Genomic DNA, 25,858 nt, shown 5'->3' with positions numbered 1-25,858 from the left:
ATTGCTTCGTCCTGGCGGTGATGTTAACCTGTTCCAGTGTGGTGCTCAGGTGTCACCCATTGTATGGCTGCAGTTGGGTCCTTGTGGTTCGTTGTTTGGTGGGTGCAGCAATGTGCTGTAATCCGCACATGTTCCCAACCTCTAATTTTGTTGTATAGTTCTCGTATTCTTTGAATATCAAAGATTTTGTTCTTTATTACTCAGTCCTCAAACATTACTTTTATTATTTGTGGTGTGGATCAGTCATAATCTTCCTATTGCTAAAGACTAGCAAGACATTTCAGGAATGTGAGCATCCAGTGGAACAAAATAACTTTGTAGTATGTTAAATTTAGTTTACCATCTTTAAATGTAAGTGTTCGACTTATATATATATATTTTTTTAAACATTTATCTCTTGATAGCTGTTACTGTCTAATACTATAGATCCTACTGTTACTTCCAGAGGATGGAGGTAAGAATGTTTGTGCTGTTATCAAGCACTGAAAGTATTAGATCACTGCAGAAATGCTTCTTTAAATAGGATGTAGAATGTTTTGTCAGTCTGCAGGGGCAGTGCAGGGGAAAATTGGTAACCATGATACTGGATTTGGTGCTGTAATGTCCATCTTTTATTAACATATCTTAACAAATCTTTTGTGACACTGTACAGGTGTTAGCTTTGCAAGCCTGGTGCTGAAAGGGGTCTAGAATATACTATGCTGTCCTCTAACTGTTTGGACCTGGGATTGTATTGTGTGTATGTGTGTTTATGAAAAGCAGTATTTGTCTTGGGTGATGAGGTGATAAGTGCGAATAGTTTTGTGAAGTTAAGACACACCGAACGTTTTCATTCAGCCTTGGTAGACTGCCATTAGTGTAAGATCAGGGTGACTGACTGTCGTTACACAAACAAATCTCTTTCAAATGACTAGCCATAGACTAGTTTATCATATGTATTTACATTACATTACATTTACATTATAATATGTACTTACATACTGTTAAAAAATGTGGTTGTTTATAGATTTTAGTTCATCCCTCAACAGCAACAAAATTACAGAATCAGGGCATTGGCTAACACACCTCCACCTGTATTACCCTGAACATCGGCTCCAGCCCGCTGCTGTATTCACTATACCCATGATTGTGTAGCTAGGTACAGCTCAAACACCATTGTAAAATTTGCGGATGATACAGCTATGGTAGACCTCATCATCAACAACAAAGAGATGTCCTTCCTAGACAAAGTGAATGGCCTGTCAGTATGATGTCAAGAAAACAGCCTGTCCTTCAATGTCAGCAGAACAAAAGAGGTCATAGTGTATTTCAGCAGGGAGAGTGAGAAGTGAAGAATGGACTGTGCACCTCTGTTCATTAGCAGTATTGTATTGTAGATGTTTGAGTGTTTCAAATGCCTGGGAATCAACATCAGGGATGAGTTAACATGGTCCACATACACAGATATTCTGGTGAGAAAGATGAGCACTGCTTTTATCATGTCAGACAGCTATAGAATTTCAGAGTGTCAAGAAGATTCCTGAAGTCCTCTTAGCACTTTGGCCTTTTAAAGCATACTAGCAAGATGTATCACTGGCTCGAATGGAAATATCTCAAAGAACTACCACACTTGGCTTGAGTTGTGCGCTTGACCGAGTGCATCACAGGGATATAACTACCATCCTTACAGTGCCTATATACAAAAAGGTGCACTACCACAGTAGCCAGGATCATGAAGGGACTCCTGGTACCCTTTCTGTAGCCTCTTTAAATTGCTAAGATCTGGTAGGGTTCTCAAATTGCCTCAAATAAATAACAGACTGCCTGAGAATTTCATTTCCCAAGCCATGAAAATAACTATTGGTCATCTTGTCATGTATTCCTTAAAATTGTAAAGGTAGTTCTCTATTATTAATATTTTTAATTATGGTTTGTTATTTAACAATTGTTATACCTCTATCTTCACCTTTAAATATTTAATGTCTATTTATACCTGTGTGAAATTTTGCATGTTCTCTCCGTGTTAGTGTGGGTTTCCTCTGGGTGCTCAAATTTCATCCCACACTCCAATGACATGCAGGCTAAGTGAATAGGCAATCTTAAATTGGACCTAGTGTGTGATTTTGTTTGTGTGTTGTGTTTGCCCTGTCATGGACTGGCGCCCTGTCCAGGGTTTGTTCTTGCCTTGCACCCTATGCTAGCTGGGATAGGCTCCAGCACTCCCTGTGACACCGCTCAGGACTAAGCAGGTCAGAAAATGACTGACTTTTTAATTTAATTGCACAATACAGGCTGCTCACTGTATACTTTTGAGTGTGTGTATAAGTGAAATCTTGAAAATCTTTAATATGCTAATGTTACAAAGGCATTTTTATTTATTTTTTTTGATAAATAACCCCAAGGTGCCTTTGTGCGAGTGCATACTTGCATGTAATTGTCTCTTTTGGTGACCTGGCCTATTTCAACCATTATGGTTTCTCAGTATTGCACATATGTCTCTTGACTTTGCTGACCAATATTAAGAAAATGTTGAAGATGGATTGTTCAGCTAAAGATAGCTAGTATAATATCACAAATATACAACTAAACAATAAATATGCAAACAGAACTTTGGGATAATGTTTACTTTTTCTTTTTATAGACTTCTGCTGAAAGAGATGATTGTCACAATGTGGAGCCTCCTAGAAAGATTATTGCAGACAAAAATGTCTTCAGACAGGTTTGTTTGATAATGTGTTTATTCATAAATACAGCATTCTTGTTGTATTTGTTTCATTCTGACATTCTTAAGTCATTTTTTAAATTCGTATTTCATTTTAACTAAAGATTTGCTTGTTTGGTTCTAGTTTTTGTGATGTTTTGCAGATGTTTAAGAAATTATGGGGATCTAATACAGAGCTCACTAATTCTTAATAGCTGTACAAGCTTTAAATATTAAATTGTGGATTTACTGTTTTCAGTTATATTATGCACTTATAAAATATACAGTTTTACTGTGTGTCACTCAAGCCACCTTTTAATTTGGATTAGTCTGGTTAAGTTTTGCCACACCACCTCTGTTTTGGTTGGAATATTAATTATATTATTTAGTTGTAATTTTAATTATTAGTTCCATTTTTAGCGTTTAATCTTTTCAATTTGTTCATAATTTGGTCAGTGAACTAACACTGATTGAAGTACTGATTGGCACAACTTAGACTTGATATTATTTTAAGACTATATATACTCCGCTTCTTATTTTTTGAACATTCTGGCTGTGCTACCTGGCTTTGCACAGGAAAGTTTTTTAAATGAAGGGGCCTCAGTTATACTGCTGTTGGTTAATTAGATGTATCAGAAATACTATGAAACTGGCTAAGTACTTTTCTACGTACGGTATTTGCATTTTTTTAAAGCCAATGGCTAATAATATTAGTTATCATGAGCTGCTTACTATTGGACATGTTACATAACAATTCTTGGTGTGAAATAGATCCGTATTAGAGGACATCACCAAATTAGAGTATTTGAATAAATGAACTGTAAATCACCTTCATAACATTATCAAATCTAATCGGCTATAAATCTCTAGACTTCATTAGCATCAATGGCAAAAATTAGATTAGTACTGCTTCAGTATAGGATCTGAGTTAATGTTTCCAAAAAATAAAAACAATTATTGATTACTTTTACAAGCTCAAGAGCACCGTCCTGTTCTCTTTTCATCACATTCTGAAAAACGGCATCTTCATCAGCTACAGAAAAAAATCATGCTTCATTTTGATCCATTGTAGTTTGGCTGCATCAGTTACAGTGCATCTGGAAAGTATTCACAGTGCATCACTTTTTCCACATTTTGTTATGTTACAGCATTATTCCAAAATGGATTCAATTCATTTTTTTCCTCAGAATTCTACACACAACACCCCATAATGACAACGTGAAAAAATTTTACTTGAGGTTTTTGCAAATTTATTAAAAATAAAAAAACTGAGAAATCACATGTACATAAGTATTCACAGCCTTTGCCATGAAGCTCAAAATTGAGCTCAGCTGCATCCTGTTTCCCCTGATCATCCTTGAGATGTTTCTGCAGCTTAATTGGAGTCCACCTGTGGTAAATTTAGTTGATTGGACATGATTTGAAAAGGCACACACCTGTCTATATAAGGTCCCACAGTTGACAGTTCATGCTTGGTTTGTGCTCTGACATGAAGTCAAAGGAATTGTCTGTAGACCTCCGAGACAGGATTCTCTTCGAGGCACAAATCTGGGGAAGGTTACAGAAAAATTTCTCCTGCTTTGAAGGTCCCAATGAGCACAGTGGCCTCCATCATCCGTAAGTGGAAGAACTTCGAAACCACCAGGACTGTTCCTAGAGCTGGCCGGCCATCTAAACTGAGCGATCGGGGGAGAAGGGCCTTAGTCAGGGAAGTGACCAAGAACCCGATGGTCACTCTGTCAGAGCTCCAGAGGTCCTCTGTGGAGAGAGGAGAACCTTCCAGAAGGACAACCATCTCTGCAGCAATCCACCAATCAGGCCTGTATGGTAGACTGGCCAGACGGAAGCCACTTCCTAGTAAAAGGCACATGGCAGCCCGCCTGGAGTTTGCCAAAAGGCACCTGAAGGACTCTCAGACCATGAGAAACAAAATTCTCTGGTCTGATGAGAAAAAGATTGAACTCTTTGGTGTGAATGCCAGGAGGAAACCAGGCACCGCTCATCACCAGGCCAATACCATCCCTACAGTGAAGCATGGTGGTGGCAGCATCATGCTGTGGGGATGTTTTTCAGCGGCAGGAACTGGGAGACTAGTCAGGGGAAAGGGAAGATGACTGCAGCAATGTACAGAGACATCCTGGATGAAAACCTGCTCCAGAGCACTCTTGACCTCAGACTGGGGCAACGGTTAATCTTTCAGCAGGACAACGACCATAAGCACACAGCCAAGAAATCAAAGGAGTGGCTTCAGGACAACCCTGTGAATGTCCTTGAGTGGCCCAGCCAGAGCCCAGACTTGAATCTAATTGAACATCTCTGGAGAGATCTTAAAATGGCCGTGCACCGACCCTTCCCATCCAACCTGATGGAGCTTGAGAGGTGCTGCAAAGAGAAATGGGCGAAACTGGCCAAGTATAGGTGTGCCAAGCTTGTGGCATCATATTCAAAAAGACTTGAGGCTGTAATTGCTGCCAAAGGTGCATCGACAAAGTATTGAGAAAAGGCTGTGAATACTTAGGTACATGTGTAGTTTTTTTTTTTATTATTATTTTTAACAAATTTGCAAAAACCTCAAGTAAGCTTTTTTCATGTTGTCATTATGGGGTGTTGTGTGTAGAATTCTGAGGAATAAAATGAATTTAATCCATTTTGGAATAAGGCTGTAACATAACAAAATGTGGAAAAAGTGATGCCCTGCGAATACTTTCCGGGTGCACTGTAATTTGCAGTGTTTTTATTTTTTGTCTTTTTTAAACTCTTTGTTTCTTTTTCTTTTATTTTAAAAAGTACTTATCATTAATTGGTATTGTAAACATAATGACTGTATGTAGATGGAAAACAGTGTTGGCTTTTTCAAAAATGCAAGGCTATGCAGTATTTAAAAAATAAAAAAGTGTAATCACACAGTGGACACAGTAAAATGAACTGTATATATAGCTAAGTACATCACCCCGTCACCATCCGGTTGCTGAATCTCACTGCATTTATTATGTCAAATAACAGCATCACAATATGTAATGATAAGCAAAATAGCAGAGTTTCCATTTTGAATACTTTCCATTTCACATGTGAGTTTGTAATAGCAAAATGTACTAAAAATAGGTACTAAGTTTTGGAAGTTTTTTTAGGGGTTGAGATGAGAAAAAAGAAAGCTAGCTTTTTAAGGCAATGCTGCATACACTGGTTTTGTCAACACAATTTTCAAAAAAATGTCTGGATTAAAATAAATGAAACGGGGAGCTGGGGGGGAATGTATTTTTTTATGCAACATTTCTAAACAATGCAAGGTAAAGTGAAAAGACATATACTATGATAAACACTTTGACAATGAAGTTGTTTTTGCAAAGTGGTTGAGGGAAAAAAATGAAGCAGTTGCTACCTTTGACATGCCACTTTTATTGATTCTGTTATGTCAATAGTTCTGCTTTGAGCTTTATTGCATGTTTGCTAAAATTATCTTTTTTGAGCTTCCTTGAATTTTGCTACTTTCACTTTGCTTCTGCAGGTGGCCTTTATTTTCATTAACGAGTATGCCCCATTCCTCGTGGTACTTTAGAATGTCCCATTTGTGCATTATTAATGACTACTATAAAAAGCAAAAAAATAAAAGGAGAGGTTTACACCAGTATATATTGATATATCGAAATGTCCTTACTTGGTGTATTTGTACTACCCTAGATGTACGAGGGACATTAAAAAAGTCTCTGCACTTTTTTAAACTCTATTTATTAAGAATTTCAAAAACAAATTACTGTATTTTTCTCATGTACCTGTCACACGGCATAACCTGTCCAAAGCACGTTTGGATCAATGCTCCCTGAAGTTATATCGCCAGTCTAGTCCCATCTCTATTTGTCATGCCACAAACCCCTTCAGCTCGTCTTTTGTTGTGGGTTTCCACTTTGAAAAATGAGAATGCGGAATTGCTCAGCATACCTGTTTGTTGCATCTTACAGTGAAAGGCAGCCTCAGGAAAGAACAGCCTGAAGTATTCCAGCAGCTGGTAATCTGTCATGTGAAGGCCGGTAGCCAGTTTGGCTGCCACGGATCAATGTCTGGGTATTCCTCCCACATGAACCTTGCTGTAGGTGCATCGGCTGTGAGAATGGCTCAGCCGACAGCCGATCAGCTGGTGCGCCATCAGCTGGTGTCCAATCGGCTGATGCCAGTTCCTCACTCTCTTGCTCGATCTCCTGATCACTCTCAACAAAATCAGATTCTGAAAAATCAGAATCCGACTCAGCGATAATGTGCAAAATATTGTCTGCTGAGTGTTTTGTTTTCTGTACTCACTTCACTCCCTCGTGAGATGTCAATGCCATCTTGTCTTTGTTTACATTTGTTTACATTTCGTAACTCCTCTATACGCAAGGATTAGATGCCGAGTCAATGAGCCTAACATTCCTCCAAGCAGAGAGGAAATGCCTGTAACGTAACGGTGAGTTTTGTCTCCATTAACAGCTGATTGTCGCCCTTTACCCCTGGATGTTGACTTTTGTCAGGTAATACACATCACGGTCTGTCACGCAATATCTGCTACATAAGACACACAGACATTTCCACCCACTTTTGGGGGAAAAAAAGTGCGTCTTATGGAGCGAAAAATACGGTACCTCATTTTTCTACATAGTCACCTTCCTTTGTAATGCAGTTTTCCCAGCGTCATACCAACTTTTTAATGTCATCAGCGCAAAATGGTTTTGGTTCAGCGCGTAGTTACTGATGCACCGCTTCTTTCACATCAGGTTTCTTTCTTCATTCCTCGTGGTCGTTGTTAGACGTCCTGAGTGCTCTTCATCCGTCACACTAATACGGCCATTTTCAAGCAGTTCAGTCCACTAATAGATGACTTTATGACAGAGAACTTTATCCCTATACTGAGCACACATGCAGAGATGAATTTGTGCTCCCGGAACACCTTCTGTCCACAATAAGTATAAGACAGAACGCTGTTCCTCTTTGGTGCAGTTTATTTTTCACAGCCATCTTCACCACAACGTGACAACTCTTATACTAAACTGCATGGGCATTGCCAAACAGAACTAGTCACATGACACTCTCAGACATGACCAATTACTACTTCTCACGCCTGCATCGTTTCCAACAAAAATATAAAAGTGCTAAAACTTTTTGAATGACCATTGTACCATCTTGCCAAATTTCAGCTTTTCAGCTAAATATGAAATAGTATTTTTGTTGATAAGTAAGTGAATGAGTGAGTCTGTCAACTTTGCAATATATACAGGTAAAATTCCGTTACAACGAATATCTTCACAACGAAATTTTCATTACAACAAAGTATTTTTATGGTCCTGACAGCTTCCCCATATGACATGAGTCTATAGAAATCTCGTTACTACGAAGTACATTCAGCAGATACTTTCATTACAAAGAAGTGCACAAAAGACTTTGAAATGCGTGAATGAATCATCCACAGAGAAGTTAGTTTTGTGGCCGCAGCTCAGTTTTGTACAACGATCCCCAAACAGAAACACTAATTTTTTTTTTCTTTCTTCGAACTTTCCTCGTACTGTGTTTTTTTTTTTTTGCCTTTTTTGTTTCCTGCTGTTTTCAGTGATACCTTTTACTTATTGCAACATTTGAAAAACATCCATTGGAATTTAACTCATTTTCACCCTCCTATAGAAACGGCAGACACGAAAAAACAATAACAGTTCATATTAAAAAAAATAACACATTTTTTGCAGCTCTTGATTGTGGCAAAAAGAAAAAAGACGTTGCCAGTGAATTCGGAATTTCGTTGTCGACACTGTCAACTTTCTTGAAAGACAGAGCAAAAACTCTCTTGGGACCTCCCGCAACTAGACAGCATGTCGAAGAGTGTACTGGAGTGCAATCTCCGCGTCTGTACGGGGCAGTAGCAGGCTTACAGCTATGCTGCGTCTATCTGCCAAAGTTAATGCTGGATGGGTGATGCAAGGTTAGGAACATGTAAATTGTAAGTGCAGATAACAGGATTACTTGGTCACTGACCTTGCCAAAACCCTGCCTGATTGCTGTGTCTGTGTATAGCAGAGTTGCAGATCATGCTACAATAAATAACTGTGCCTTTCCTGTTTCAAGCTGAATAAAGCTGGTTTTGCTAAAGTACTGAGGCTAAGCCTCGTGTTTTGGGGTGCAAGACTGGGACTTATAGCGCAACACTGATCTTTTATGATTTGCTTCTGTGGCGCTTCACTGCACTGCTGTGAGCCTCCTATTGCCCTGCCCCAGCAACGGACACACAATCTTCCACAGACGCGGAGATCGCGCTTCTGTCTATTCATAGAAGAAGCATTCAAAAATAAATTTTTTATGACACTGTTTAAAATTTTATTGGTTGTTTCGTAACATTTTCTTTTTTTTGAAAATAATGTAGAATTATTACCACAGGAAACGATTTAAACATGCCCCTTGAAATAACAGTAAGTATCAAGACAAATTAAAGTGATACTTATTGTTAAAGGTAAATATCTTACCGATTCCTGTTTTATTGTTTAGAAAGAAAAAAGTTTAGTTTTTCATGCACATTTTGCATTTTTTTTTATTTTGTGGAAACATTTGTGTTTTTTTTTTTAATGCTAGTAAGATTTTCAGTATTTGAGTGTTCTATTAATGAAAGAATAATCATTTTATTACACTTTTAAAATTTACTGTTTTCTTTTATTATTATTAAGGATTGTTATTAAAAGAAGCCAAATACCCATTTTAAAAACCGTGCTAACCAATCTTTGAGTCTTGCCATCCACTCTCTGGGTATGTGTTAAGGCAGTGTGTCAACCACTGGTTCGCTCCACCAGTGGATAATGGCTCACAGTTGTTGGTTTGCAAGTAGGTAACAATGGGTTGCTTAAGCCAGTGTTTCTTAGTCACTGAGTTTCGCCCTTGGTTGGTGCTGGTTGTTCACAAGTGACTGTCAATGGCTTGTGATTTGATCGCCTAAGTGAAAGGAGGTGTCTCTGCGATGTTTCCACTTTATGAAGTGATTTTTCTTTCAACAAGGGGTTGTTTGCATTTGCTGCTAGTGGGTCATCAAATAAATTTGTAAAAATGGTGTTGTGGGATCCTAAATGTTTAGAAACGCTTTTGTAAGGAAGGTGGAATGGGCTGAATGCAAAAGAGTAAACACATATGGAACATTACAGATTAAAACAAAACTTAAATGGCCCTCCAAGAGTCAGAAAACATATGACACCCTGCAAAATAATAATAAAGAATGATTTATTACTATGACTAGTTTTGGCATTTTCTAGACCTTTGTTATCCTATTGTTTCCCTATGGTTCTCAGTTGTAAGTGAGAATTGTCTCAGTTTGATTGGCTCTGCATCTTGTTCTGTTACACCCATTACCTGCATTTCCTCTCATGATTATAATGAAAAAAGTACACATTTGTGGAAAGTCTTGCTAACTTCTCCTGTTTAGATTTACTGCTGCTAAATCCTGGGCATGGAAGCCTATTTTCAAATTAGATTAGCCAGCTAAGAAAAGGGTATCTTATTTATTAATATGGCTTTTGCTAGTATCATAGTGTATCATAGTGGCTTGCATTTTTTGAGTTATGATTCTTGCAGTGTAGATTTCTGCAATTACTTTACTTTTCAATAAACTTCAGTGCTTCTTTATCAGGTGGTTCAATTTATTATGCTACAGACAGAAAAAGTGGGAATTTCAATGTGATTAAATGAGCTTTATGTTTTATTATAATTTGAAAATTGCTAAATAGAGCATTGGCATTTTGCTACATAGGATAATTTCTCTTCATAGAGTATTATAAACCTTGATTCCAGAAAAAGTTGGAATAGTATATACAATGGAAAGAAAACAGACAGTTGACTAGTGTTAAATAGAAACGGCAAATTATTCAAGAATTTATTGTTTTTCTTTTCCCATAGCGACTTTGTTTTTGTAAATACAAGCTCCTTCCTGAATTTGGTTCTTGCGACTTTCTAAAAAAGTTGGGACAAGGGCAATGTAAGACTTCAACTGTATGGAATGTTTAAGAAACATCTTGAAAATGTGATTTTATCAAGAATTTGCATAAAAATGGATCATTGATAAAATGCTCTGTTATTTTGATCAAGAGACATTGCATTAAAAACTGATGTACTTCCTGTGATTGGTATAACCATAAGAGTTTTATAATACTTGCAGAAAACTGTTGTAAGTAAACATTGTTATGGCATCCAGAAAGGTAAGTTTAGATTTAACTTAACAAAAGCCATATATCAGCAACATCCAGAAATGCCACTATGTTTCTGGACTTGAGCTCATCAGAAACAGATCGAAGCATAGTGGAAATGTATGCTGTGATCTGGAAGGCCAAACTTTCACATTGTTTATGGAAGTGAAAGGCATTGTGTTCTCTGTGGTAGGGATGAAAAGGACCATCTCATTTTTGCATAGTATAGTCTTAACTTGAATTTCAAATTTTTTTTTCTGAACTCTGTTCTGAATTTTGTGGAACTTATCGCAGGAATCCGTTTTAGAGTAAACGGTACAGTATTTTATAAACAAAAAACTGATTTAGAGAAAACACTATAACAGGCCCAGCTTTTGATTTTTATTATCATTTTCCATATTGTGTCATTCTTTGGAATTAAAGTTTGTACTTAGAAAATTCATTTCAAAATTTATGACAGAGAAATTAATAGCATTTATGCAAGAAAAAGTATAAAAATAGCAAATCCAGGCAGATAATATTTGAGAAATGCTTCAATCATGAAACATTTTGTGCTGTTATATTTAGAGGACAAGCATCTTAGCAGAGATAATTACCAGTAATCTTTAAAACAGAGCATCTTAAAGAAACTGAAAAAGTCAAAGTCAGAAATGACCAGTGAAACTTCCTTGTTTTCTGTTATAAATGTATTTGTGTGATATGGTCAGCAATTGCTACTACCAACATACACTTCACTAATATGATGTGTTGTGTGGCGGATTTTATGTAGGTGTTGTGATTTTAGGCATGTTGTGCCTTATCTTCATTCAAGTCTGTAGTACTAGGTTGTTGTACCATGTTAGCCATTATGAATGTAGAGAAAAGCCAAGCAAAATGACACCTTTTATTGGCTAACTAAAAAGATTACAATATGCAAGCTTGAGGCAGCTTCGGGCCTTCTTCAGGCAAGATGTAATCGATTACATCTTGCCTGAAGAAGGGGCCTGAGTTGCCTCGAAAGCTTGCATATTGTAATCTCTTCATTCAAGTCGAAACTAATGATTCAGCAAAGTATTTTTTGTAACAATCCATATCTTAAATACAAATAAGCAGCTGACAGTATTTCAGGTCTAGCAGACATCTGAGAGACAAGCAGATAGACAAATCTCTGTACTGAGGCTTAATTTGTCTACTGTTGCGTTCTTTTTGAAGTGTGAATTTCTTTGGTAAATGCTGCACACGTGCCTGGTCATTCACGTGATGCAATAGAAAAATAAGTTTATCAGACCAGGTGACCTCCTTCCATTGATCCAAGGTCCAGCTGCAACACTTTTATGCCTATTGTAGGTGTTTTTGACAGTAGGTGGGGTTAGCACAAACACTCTGACCTTTGGCTATGCAGCCCCATATGTAGCAGGGTTTGTTCTGCTGTGTGTTGTGAGAAATTAGTCCAGTAACCATTATTAAAATTATGTACAATTTGTACACCAGCAGCCCTTCTGTTGATTTGTACGACATGGGATAGCCTTTCTTGACCTCTTGCATCGATGTGTCTTGGCTAGCCACCACCCTGTCAGTGATTCATGGTTTTTCTCTCCTCGCATCACAGTCAGTAGGTACTCATCAAGTTGACCGGGCGCTCTGACCAAACCTTGTCATTTATGAAATGCTCTGACCTAGTCGGTTGGCCATTACGAATCAACCCTTATCAAAGTCACTCAGGACTTTACACCTGCCCATATCTTCTGTATTCAACACATGACTGTGAGTAGCTAATGCCAGCATGTTTACTGTATAAGATATACTGTAGACCAGGGGTACTCAGTTACAGTCTTGGAGCTCTCTAGTGCCAGCAGGAGCTTTCTTCATTAGAAACTATTTATTTACTAAAAAAGCGATATTTTTTTGGCAAATTAACTTGCTTGTTATATTTCAGCACCCTTAATTGCCAATTTTTTTTAACTACTATATTTAGACTTTAGTTGTTGCCTGTTTTCTTAACCAGCCATCAGTTAATAATGAGGTACAAAGGAACAGCCAGCTGTCTATCTAACATATTTCTTTTTATACTTATGTACAGGTATCATGACGTATATCTGCTAATAAAATGTTTTGAAATAAATGAGAGAAAGGGAACGGCACAAAACATAAAGATAAAGTACTCAAAAAAACAAAAAATGTTCAGTATTTGTTTTGGAAGAATGAAAGCACTAACAGTTAATTTAATTAATAATTAAATCATTATCTCTTAGGCCTCACTTGTAATTATGAAACTGGTTGAAATGAAAATCTGCAGCCACTGTGGAACCCCAGAACTGTAATTGAGTATCCTAACTCTAGTCTCCTGTTGCATTCATATTCTGTGGGAATTTTTGCAATTCTCATTTGTGATATCACAGCTTTTCAGTTTGGGGGAAAAACTGAGGTGATTGTTAATTTACTGGGCAATCCACACAAAAATAATTAAAGGTAGATTTGTTTTGTGCTGGTAATAAAATAAAGGGAACATATTGAGTATGTATAATATCACTCCAAAAACTTGGCCACCTAATACCATCTTTGGCTGAGCTGATTATTATTTTCTTTATTTAATGAGCTGAGGTTAGCTTTGCATCAGTGAAGTCAGCTTAGTGAATTCAGGTAACAAACTTATCTCTAAATTGTCCCACTGGGCCCTACTACTTGTAAGGGAACTCATGTTAAATTTCCCACTGGGAAGCTCCAGTTCCCCCATAGCACATGAACCTAGTATTATAATTTACATTTTATGGCTCTTGTGTATGCTAATATTCCTCCTGTTTTTTTAGGATTGGGGTATTGCATGTAGCATGCATCTTGGGTGTTAGTTGCACTCATGAATACTACATATTAAATTTTTCTAAACTAATTAAACACTTTTGTAAGCCTAATATTTATTCACAAAGTCTTTTTTTTTATAATACTGGGTTCTTGAGAATAAATTCCATATAATACTTGTAAAGAAAAAATAGGCAGGAGTTGGTTACACCTTTTGTGTATATGGCTTAATAGTTTAGTAGTGCTTTACTGTGATACGTCAATTTGAGCTGTTGATTGCTAGGATATTACTCAAAAGATTTCAGTCCATTTTAATTTAATTACATTTACAGTATCCAGGTTGTTTAGTAAAAAAGTACAAATTGGTGTGTATTTTCATTTGTCAAAATAATTTGACTTTCAATTGTCTAGATAATTGTATATTTTCATTTGTCTAGGTAATTATTTGTAATTTATTTTTTTAGTTTTGAATTTTTTTTATAACTTTGACTTAAGGTTGCAAACAGTCAGTGCTTGTTCATTAATTTAAATCTTAATTAATCAGGTTTTTTTTAGTCATTGTGAACACCATTTCAAAGTACTTCTTTTTTTTTCTTTGCAATTAATGGAGATATTCATGTTTATTACCGTAGGAGGCTGAGGTCAGTATCACAAAGCAAATTAGCAACACAAGTCCAGATACTAATTGTAATCCTACTTGTGTTTCTTGAAATGGTTTGTGTGCATTGTTTGCCACCTTGCTCTTTACCAAGGCACACTGCAGGTTTTAATTAAGACCAAGTTACATGACTATAAATTTGCTAGCCAAAGTATTTGCCACCATTCCATAGGATTTTCAGTGCTGCTTCAGTTGCACATAGGTTCATATCCTTTCACATTGTACAACATTACTGGCTAAAATGCTATACTTTGATGTCCTTCATATCTAAAAATGGTCTATAACTGATAATACATGGGTTCCTGAAAATAAAGCATGCCACTGAACTGTATTCATGGGTCATAATAAGGATAAATGACTGAAATATGCAGGACAATTACCCAGTGTTTTTCCAAACTTCATTTCCAAGATACTCCTAAATAGAGGGCAGTAGGTCCAACTTAATTGCCTACTTGGTTTCTTTTTAGAGTCTAACAGTAGGAGCTGCGTCTTTTATATTAGGAATATTGTATATGGTTATATCATAATGATTGTTTATAGTGAGTATAAGTCTGCGGTGGGTTGGCACCCTGCCCAGGATTGGTTCCTGCCTTGTGCCCTGTGTTGGCTGGGATTGGTTCCAGCAGATCCCCATGACCCTGTGTTTGGATTCAGCGGGTTGGAAAATGGATGGATGGACAGTGAGTATAAGTGATATTTGAAATTACACTTTACCTTGTATTGTTTAACAGATGCAATTATAACATTTTCATTTCTACATAAATTATATTTTTCAACTAAAATTTTATGCTATTAAGAAGAGTGAAAATAGAAAATGTATTTTTTTTAAGATCTTGAATATAAATTTCACAATAGGCACCTGCTTTGTTAAAATATGCTATTAATATAAAATTTAAATATTGATTTAATGTATTTCTACCCATTAAGCACATAGCAATGAAATAAAGCTTGAAGGTCTGTTACTAATTGTGTTGAGGTTGGAGTTTTTAATTGTTGAAGAAATTTATCTTCTAAATGATGCATCAAGAAATAAACCAAATTTTATGTTATAATTTTTCCGCTTTTTAGTCCCCAAAGAAAGAGTGTCAATTCATTCTTAAGCCTTATAATGATTTTTTTTAGTTTCTTTTTTTTTGGTTGATCGGGGGGCAGAGTTTCAATTCACAGCCGACACGAGTGAGCTTCTTTTCTTTAGCTCAAGGAATTATCCCTTTTTGCGCTTTTATTTTTGTTATAAAGCTACCAGAACCCTGGTGGTTTTAAAAGCATTTCAGAGAGGCCAAAGGGTATAACAGACCTTTAACTTAATGTCTTAGCCTTCTCTGTCCTCTTTGTGCAACTTAAAGGCCATCTGCTGTTGGTGTCTGCTTTTTCACGCATTTAAACCTTTATTGAAAGGGCATCTCCCCTACAATGTTGATGTCAACCTCATTAGGAGTCTTACTTCCTTATCATGTTGAGATACTTTGATAGAGTTTTAGCAAATAGCAGCTGTCAGCTTTTCAGCAGCTTGCTACCTGTTTTCTTTTTTTCCTCTTCTTTTTTTTGTGTTTTGATGGTGACGTGTTAAGTTGAAACCTGATACCAGACATACTGGATCATGCTGTGCAGTAGAAAAGTATTGAAATGCATTGAACATCTGAGAGAAAAAAATCCTGAATTAGCTTTCTGCCTCTGATCATTTCTGATCTGCTTTTTGATGTTTTTCTTAACTTTGTGGGCACCCCCATTTTTTATAAACAGAATTGACTCGTTTGTGGAGTAGGCATGATGACTGTGTTCAGAATGTTCTACGTGATTTTTCAGGCAGATTTCAGCATCAATTTCATACATGTTTAACCTACCATAAACTTTCTCAATTTAGCATAGCTTTCACTCTAATACTCCTTCAACTTTGAGAAATAAGCGGTATGTTATACATCACTGCTTGTGTCTCCTTTAAATCAGCAGTTTAAAATAGCAAATATCAAAAAATCAATATCCATTAACACATACAATAAATAGGAATCCTGGGACATTTGAATGAGCTTGTGGACTGAAAAGACTACATGGCCTCTTTTTGTCTTGCTACTTGAGAAATTCCTAAGTGAACAATCCCAATAATATACTAGGTTTCACTTGTTCATACATATTAGGGTAATTGAAACTTTCATCCCAGCAGAGTGGGAGTGGGGTTTTTGAATAGTGTACAAAAAAGATCAAGTTGTCAAATGTTGTATTAGTTTTGTTTGTGTATTTTTTATTTAGCATTAGCATTTGTAGGGTTACCGTCGGATTTGTATTCATGTGCTTGTTTTTAGGTGAACCTGGAAAACATGCTTATTAAAATTGTGTATAATTTCTGTTAATTGTCAGTTTTGGGTTAAACCATTATTATGCATCTATTGCTTGGTTTAAGAAAATAACTATATCCAAAAATATATTTTTATATGCTAATTACTTTGCATGCACTTTGTAGTGGTGGTCCTGAAAACGTTTTTTATTTCATGTTTTAGTGGAAAAAGTACTTCACAAAGATTATGATTGAACCAAACCCGGTTTTTGTGTTTTGGTACCTAAAAATGCATGTATTGTTTGCTTAAATAGTATTAATTCTTCAGCGTACAAAATAAACAAGAAAGACTATTTCTCAAAATACTGAGGTTTTGTACTGAAGATCCATCTTTCCACCTCATTCTTTGGTAAAGCATCTTTCCTCTTTATCTTGTATTCCAGAAATGTTAATAATATACCAAGAAAACATGCATTTTTCACATTTTGAACATAACAAAGTTTAAAGGATATATGGATTATGTAACATTCTAATGATGTTTTTCACACTGTTTGCTGTTATCAAGTGTTAGTCGCTATTGGGTCCCATTCAGTTTAAATCTTTGTCAAGTACTTTCACCTCATGAAATCATGATTACATTTTTTTTCTCAGCCAACACTACAAACTACATGGTATTAGTAAAATACTAAAAAGGAGAATGCATTTTTAGGTAGAGTATTCATTTAATATTCACATTTAAACAAAGTCAGCTTGAAAATAGTATAGTTTCTGTTAATGGGTTTTTGTGTTTTTTTTTTTTATTCATTCTTTAATTTATTTACTGGCTATATTAAGACACTTAATTTTTTTTCTCTTAATTGTTTAATTGAACTGTTCTCATATATGAAATTGAGTACTTATCAGTGTAGCTTTCTTCAAAAAGCATTTGAAAAAATTGTTTTGTTGATTTTATGGTTTAAGCTATAGAAGTGTGCTATACCTTAAGGGGAAAATGTAGAATACCTGCTTAAGTGAATAAATCCAGCACTGGAGGGAACAGCTTGGCATGCATCTTTTTTGCCATCAGCAATCAGTATAATTTGTGTGCATTAGAGTATGTATTATAATGCTGTGACAATCTTTTACCAAAAACCATTATTTTTGTGCATTGTCTGCCCCCAAACAACAAAACTCCTTTCAATATACCGATCCAGTCCATTAAGCATTTTCCCCAGGTCGCCTTCAAGACCTGCACATGGCTATCCCAGTACATTAAAATAAAGCAAGATTTGCAAGTGAGCAAGCCAGTTCCACAGAGCAGTTCTGTTATTCTGAAACATGGTTACCCTTTGAATGTTTTGCAAGTCACATTTGTCACACAGTTCCTTTTTAAGGTGGAAAAATATTTTTTTAAGAACTCTAGTTGAGCTGGTTATAGTAATTACAATGATCTACTAGGAACATGACTGAAAATATAGATCAGCTGCTAAATATCAGATCAAGCTCCTCATAATCTGAGAACTTTAAAGACCTGGTCATATACTCTGTGATATTATTGTAATAAAATAATACAAAGTTAAAAAAGAATACACCCAAGAAGAATTGTTAGGAATACTGTAATATGGTGTGGTAATGACAGAGGACAGGTGATGTTGTAATCAGTGTCCCAAGGTCAGTGGATCACCTCATAGTGATACACAGTTCATCAAAGGTCACATCACCGCGATCAATAGGTGATGCTTGCAGCATTATGGAAACAATTCTTTTACCATCAGCTGCGCAGTACTTTGTAAAGTGGTGTTCTTGCCTGGTGGACATCATTGTACCCTGTTCATTCGAGTAATGGAGTTTCAATGGGGTGGATGGAATGGACATAAATTTACCACAGTATAATTAAAAATTGTCATGGTTACAGTATACATCACAGTATAAACTTTGTGCATATAGTTTTCACATTGAATCCAGTTTATGTGCTTCTGTTAGCCCAGTTTCTTAGGTTAAAAATATCTGTACTATGCGAAATAATAAAATATAGATATGTACATCTGTGAATACTGTCAGAGGAAGGATTCACACACATGCACAAGCAGCTGTATAGCAGTCCTTGAAAAGACCATTTATTGCTCCTTTAAGAAACAACCCTGAGGAACTCCTGCTATTGGCACCATGACATACTGCTCATCATCTTCCACTTCAAGGGCCTCCTTCTTTCCTTTGCTGGGTCCAGTACAGACCGTCAAAAATGTCACGATATTTATTGTACCTCCTTTTAAGCTCCTTAATCCCTCATGGCATTAGACTCATGTCATTGCCTCCACACACTCCTGCAGTATTACCTCAGACAAGCTGACTGGTCATATGTGGATCTATTAGAGACCTAGGGTCAAATTAATAAAACTTACATACACAGAAAAAGAACTCAAAATGTGCATATGCAACTTTTCACACAAAAGTCAGGATTTATTAAAGAAAATGTGACTGGAGAACTTGTATTAATTTATGGCAAGTCTGACTCGTCTGTATGCAACATTTCTGAGAAAAAAGGAAATGGTGACACCCTTGAACAAGTAGGGCAATGCAGCCAAACCAGCAAAGTGACTACTCACACTCTTAGTAATTTGTATCACTGAGCCATTATTATGTGTGATGATGTGACAAACCTATTCATCCTTGGAAGTGATGAATTTGACATATAGACTCAGTTTTATTTGCCCTTTAAGAGGGTCAATGCTGCATATTTCTATTGAAGCACTTACCTGGGTTGTTTTCAGTTTTTCAGATACCTGTTGTCACTTGATAGGATTAGAAACCAGTGCAGTCACTTGTTGCCAGTAATTGCATTAAGTAGAACAGGTTTTGAATCACAAATGTGATTCACTACCTACATACAGAAAACTATAAATATGTCCAATAGCCTGTTCATAGCCTAATGTTTTGGCATAACATGGCTTGTTGGGCGCTACTTGAAGATAATGCACATGATCATTTATGAAGGGAATGAACTTTTTGGAACTGGCAAGATTTTTTTTTCCCCATGATGATGACTGGCTTATAAGCAGATTTAGGCTTTGAAGAACCATTCTTTTTGCGCTATATGCAGAGTTGGTCTTTGCATTAGAAAGACAGACTGCCCAAAATCAGGCTATCCCGGTTTTAAAAATGGTTGACTTTCTGGCAACAGGCATACACCAGAGTGAACTTGCCAAAAGGTTAGGAATATTATGACCAAGCTTCAGTTCCATCATGTCTGCTGTGCTGGAAGCCATAATCTGATGGATGAGGTGCAATGTTCAGTTTCTATATGGTGTGGTTGTGTAGCTCAGCATAAAAAAAGGCGATTTGTAGCAGTGTTTGGTTTTCCTAACATAATAATGACAATTGACTCCGCTCATATTGCAATAAGGTCACCTAGCAAGAATGAAGCTACTCTTCTTAACCATAAGCAGTTTAACTCAATTAATGTACAAGTCATCTGTGATGTCTAGAGGCTGAGCATACGGTTTCCCTTATTTTTGGTCCATCTAGATCCTCAAAACACCTAATTTTGGATGGAAATTATACCTTTATAATAAAGAAAGCCACAGCCCCTAATGGGTTGCGAGAGGTCAAAATTATTCCTGACAGAGCTTTGAAAAAATTGAGATGGGTAATATACAGTATCTCACAAAAGTGAGTACACCCCTCACATTTTTGTAGATATTTTATATCTTTTCATGGCACAACACTGAAGATATGACACTTTGATACAATGTAAAGTAGTCAGTGTACAGCTTATAGACATTTTTCACTTAGGGGTGTACTCACTTTTGTTGCCAGCGGTTTAGACATTAATGGCTGTGTGTTGAGTTATTTTGAGGCAACAGCAAATTTACACTGTCATACAAGCTGTACAATGACTACTTTACATTGGATCAAAGTGTCATATCTTCAGTGTTGTCCCATGAAAAGATATAATAAAATATTTACAAAAATATGAGGGGTGTACTCACTTTTGTGAGATACTGTATGCATGTGGAGTGTGATTTTTATACTATTTCGAGGTTGATATATATTTTTTTTATATATTCAAAGGTAGTCCCCAGGTTACGGACATCCGACTTACAAACAGGGCCGCAACTGCGATGCATGCGCCTCTGTAACTGCCGCTCCATCTTTAGCCTGGGAGTGCTGCAAGTGGTGGCTGGATGGAGGCTGGAGGGGGCGATTTCGCTGCTTGCACAGTGTAGTGTCCCTTGGGCGGCTCCTGGCGGCAAGTAGTGACCCCTGGTCCATATTCACTGGGGCCACAGCTATCGCTTTTGTGCAGGACGAAGGCTTGATGGGATGGTTTGCTGCCTGTCCACTACACCGCCGCAGCTACTGCTCCGGACTGGACACAGGGTGGATGAAGCGGAGGGGGGCGTTTCTTTGCCCACCCACCACATATGGCTGTCCCGTTCATTCTTGGTGGGCAGCTGGTAATGCTGCAAGCGGTGACCTGGTTGTGGCTGAACGGAGGCCATTGATGGTGAACGGGGTGGTGGGTGTATAGTATTGTAGTGTGCCTCGGATGGCTGCCTGTTGAATGGGGGTGGTGGTGGGTTTTTCATTACCCGTCTTTGGCTGCATCGTGTTCGTTCTCGATGGGCGGACGCTGGAGGCAGCATACTGTAGTGGAGGTGACTGTGTGGTGGGCTAATGGTGAATCGCCCCTCGCTGCCCCATTCATTCTCAGTAGCAAGCCTACTTGTACTGTTAATGCACATAGCAGGAAGTTGTCTCTTGTCAGTACATCAGACATGTTGTCGAAGGGTGCCTTCCTGCTGTGATAGCGTGTACAGTGCTGTGCAGAAGAGCTCATCTTAACCTTTTGTCTTCACCCTTCAAGAATGTCTCTGAAACACAAATCTGATGCAAGTGCTGGTGATATAGTAAAAAAGAGAAAAACCATCACCATTGAAATTAAAGTAGAAATAATAAAAAGGTCAGAGAGAGGTGAAACCCCATCATTCATTGGCAGAGCACTTGGTTACAGTCGGTCAACAATAGCATTTATTAAAATAATGTACCTGTTCCGACTTACATACAAATTCAACTTAAGTACAAACCTACAGTCCCTATCTTGTACGTAACCCGGGAACTGCCTGTACTTGAGGTCCTAGTTCTCTAAAACCCACTCCCAGAAAGTTACAATTGACAAATTCCAAACTTAAGTATGTGAGGTAACATTTTAGAATATTTCAAGATCAGTGATTGCAAATTTGATATAATTTTGGATTTTTGTTCCTTTGCTAATGATCTACCCATCTATGGACACCTATATTTGGGTGTGAAATGACAAGTTTCTATTACAGTTGAAAATATTTAATTTTAAACATTACAATTCAAGCACACTATTTTAATATTTCACATATATGACACACTATTCTTATTTGTCGTGTACTTCTACCAAATAAAGTAAATCATCTAATTTGTTATGAACTGCCATAATTAGGGTGACCTAAGCTAATTCAGACTTTTTTTATATTTAAGTCTGCACAGTTTTGATTTTGTTAGCTTGAATCCTATTTTGGGCAATGTCTATGTACGTTTTTGTCAGATTTGTTTAAACATATCAAGTAGGTTTTTTGAGTTAAACTCCAAATTGCCTGGCTTAAAGTGAACCTTTTTGCATACGTGAATGTTTCATTTTGAACTGGCCTGCAGTCCAGTACCGACAATAGTGCAAAGATAGGTTTCAGTTTGCTGCAAAATTAAATTAAGCTAATCTTGTATGTTTGACTGAGTTGTATTCTGTTGTAACGTTTTGTTCTTAAATAAAAAATACATTTAACTTATTGATGGAATTTTAGTTTTAGCACAGATTTGTTGTGTGGCAGTAATTTTAATGAATATTGAAAGATGAATTCATGTTTTCCATTTAACATAAGTATTCTTACCATTTACAGTATGCTACTGTTTATTTCACATAAAGCTATATTGACACTCATCTCTGTCAAACAGCATATAATAATTTTTATTGATGTGAATGCCTACGCAGTTTAAGAGCATCAATGGTCATACTTTAGCAGATATTTTAAAGAACATACTACACCATGCTGTTTTGATTTTAAAGATAAAACTAAAAAATTATCTGTTGTTGTCTAGTTTTTATTATCTTGTTTTAGCAGGTAAATCATTATGATAAATGTATAAGTTAACTATCACTGTCTTCTGCTGATTACTTTTTGTTGATATGTGTTTAGCAGTTATATCGCCAAGTACAAAAGTCTCTGGGTAATAGCAGTCGAGTACAAAGATGCATTATATGTTACTTAATACCTAATACATATGTTATGTAACTATCCTTAAAAATAACTTACTTACAAGGCAGTGAACAATACTGGCAATTCCAACTGAGTGACTTGTTACGACTTATAAAAGAAAACCTTTTTTGTTTTAGCCGAAAAATTGTGTCAATATTTCTTAATCTACCTTTAAAAAACATCTTGATTAGAAGTATTTCATCATTTTGGAAAGGGGTTTTAATCTGAGCCCTGGAGCGGATTAAGATTCTTCTGAGAACAGCTTGTTGCAAGGCTAATGAAGCTGTTTTTCTGTGACCAGTTTTGCTGTCATTTTAAATATATACTTTATAGTTAATGAGGATAATGTCTACCATCAATCCCTTTTACTGTGTTATATGTTTCATTTGACAACTAAACTCTCTATTGATTAACCATTACTTTGTTAGATAATCTTGTGTCACAAGGGCATTGTAAAAATTAAGCAGTTTAAAACCACTTTTATCCAAGCAGTGTAGGCAATTCTGAAAATCACATACTATTTGTCTTATAAAAAAGGTCTGTACTAGTTTGTTCATTCTGCATGATTTGTACAGTTCAGTGAGATAGCAATGAACACTTTCTCTGTGTGTCATCTTGATATAGGCTTGTTGAGTCTAAAAAGTAGAATGTTTGAGCAATGAGGGTTGCACTGTGATGAAGGAGGAAAACAGGGAGAATAAGATGTTAAGATGAAGGCCAAAGACAACATATAGTAAGAAGTAGTGGTAGATGACTGGAGACTATATCACACATTTAAGACTACCCTGGGCAACCTGTGTTGTCAAATGGGAATTTGTAGGGCTATTTGCCAACCTGGGTAAACTCTAGTAGTGGAATTTAAAGGTATTATTTTACTTAACTGTTTTTGTTTAGTTTTTCTTTTTTAAATTTTTGATAAATATTATTTTTTTATTTTGACATATAGTAAGTTTGAACAGTCTTCATCTAATTATTATTTAATAAAATAAAGTGATTATTATTAAATATTATTTTTTTTTTAATATTCATGATGATACCAACATATACCACATTCATTACGCAGAATCTTTAAACTGAATAGCATATGTACTTGCCTGAAGAAGGGGCCTGAGCTGCTTCAAAAGCTTGCATATTGTGATCTGTTCAGTTAGCCAATAAAAGGTGTCATTTTGCTTCACTTCTCATTCATATGTAGATGAAGAATTATATGTTTCATACAGAATAAACTACTCACCTTAACATGTATGAACTCGGATGTATTCTTTTATATTCTGAAATAAGTTGCAAGCTGATTTTTTTTTTCCTCTCAAATCTTTTAATACAAAAATCTATCTCTTTCCCTTTTAATTTCAGTTTATTTTTGTATAGCAATCTTTGCTGAGTACAGATTCAGAGTGATCTAACAAGTTGTCATGTAAAATTCATGTACAGTAATCCCTCCTCGATCACGGTGGTTGCATTCCAGAACCCCCTATGAAAGGTGAAAATCCACGAAGTAAAAACCATATGGTTATTTTTATATATTTTAAGCCCTTATAAACTCTCCCACACTATTAAACTTTTCCCGCACAGTTATACAGCATAAACCCTTTGTATTCTCTTAGATATTAGGTAAGATTTGTTGAAATTATGTATGTAAACACACTGTTTATATACAGTAAAACCTAAATATTAAAGATATTGAGTGTCTCCAATATCACGTATGTTACAGTCATTACAACAGACAGGCCACCAGCAATAAATACATACAAATGCAAGAAAAATTGTATACAGTAAAATGTGTGTACAGTGACACTAAACATACGTACATGTACTAAGTACTGTACATAGAAAATTAAATTATGATTACTCACCAACAATGACACAATGGCTTGTCCGATAATGATGTCCGAGTTTAATTTTACAGTATAACAAAGGAGACCGTTACAGCTCTTCTAAAGGAGCCTCTTCAGGCGACTGTGTAGCACCACTGTTGTTTTTCTAACGGCAGTCTTCAATCCAAATCCCTAAAGCAGATTCCATCTGGACTACCGCATTATTATATCCACTTACAACTCGTTTTGTGCCCAGGTTATAGGACACTGCGACCGTATATCTTATATTCTTTTCCTCCTTTTTAAATAAAAAGAATCGTGGACTCATTGATGCCGTAATGGCGTTCTGCAGCGCTGTAGATGTTCCCTTCCTTCAACATATCCAAAACTTTTACCTTTTCGGCAATCGTTAGCATCTTCCGTTGGCGCTTGGGCATGGCCCCTGAAGCAGTAGCAGATTGTTTCGGAGCCATAACTAAGGGCTTGACTACGCACAAAGATAAACACAAAAGAGCACAAAAGTTAACTCTTTACACAGCGAAACATGTTGATGCTGAATGAGCGAGACAAGACTTCCTGGTTAACACAGCAAAATTGAATTTCAGCTTCAGTATCACCTCAAAAAATTCAATCTGTTTGAAAAATTTCAATCTGGTTTCCGACCTTCTCACAGTACATAGACACCCCTGTTAGAGTCACCAATGACCTCCTGATGGACGCTGACCAGGGTTCTCATCACTCCTTATCCTTCTGGATCTCACAGCTGCATTTGATACAGGGTTAGGGCGGTATCCAAATTTTGATACCGTCAAACCTCCTCCCTATTTTACCTCGGTATATGGTATTACCGTGAATAATAAAAAAATTGTGACATAAGGCTCAGACAGCGTCACCAAACTGTTGGCTTGTGCCTAAACCGTTCAGAAACTGAATATCAAACACAAATACTGAAACAATAACAAAATAACATGCAGAACAATATTAACAACTTCTATTAGCAATATCAGTTTATAAAAAAGTGCAAATACAACAGTCAAACAGAATTAAATTAACATAAACATCCAGAACAGTTTTCGCGCGGAGACGTGCACACAAATCAATTAAATTAAATCACACAGCCTGAACAAATTTTAATAACAAAGATGAGCAGCTTATAAAAAAGTGCAAATAGACCCACAACAGTCAACCAGAGTTGAATTAACATAAACATCATCCA

General features: G+C 36.4%; 1 protein-coding gene across 1 annotated transcript in view; it reads left to right on the top strand.

Moving 5' to 3' along the window:
• The first annotated feature begins 2,624 nt into the window (after window positions 1–2,624).
• Window positions 2,625–25,858, top strand: part of LOC120514517 (F-box/WD repeat-containing protein 1A) — a 140,444-nt gene continuing 117,210 nt past the window's right edge. The window contains exon 1 of the mRNA XM_039734932.1: window positions 2,625–2,698. The gene's annotated coding sequence lies outside the window, so the exon portion shown is untranslated. The remainder of the gene's footprint in view (window positions 2,699–25,858) is intronic.

This window comes from Polypterus senegalus, chromosome 1, assembly GCF_016835505.1.
Source record: "Polypterus senegalus isolate Bchr_013 chromosome 1, ASM1683550v1, whole genome shotgun sequence".
Classification (NCBI taxonomy): Eukaryota; Metazoa; Chordata; class Cladistia; order Polypteriformes; family Polypteridae; genus Polypterus; species Polypterus senegalus.
Note: the sequence above shows the minus strand (reverse complement) of the source record. Positions and strands in the feature narration are given on the sequence as shown.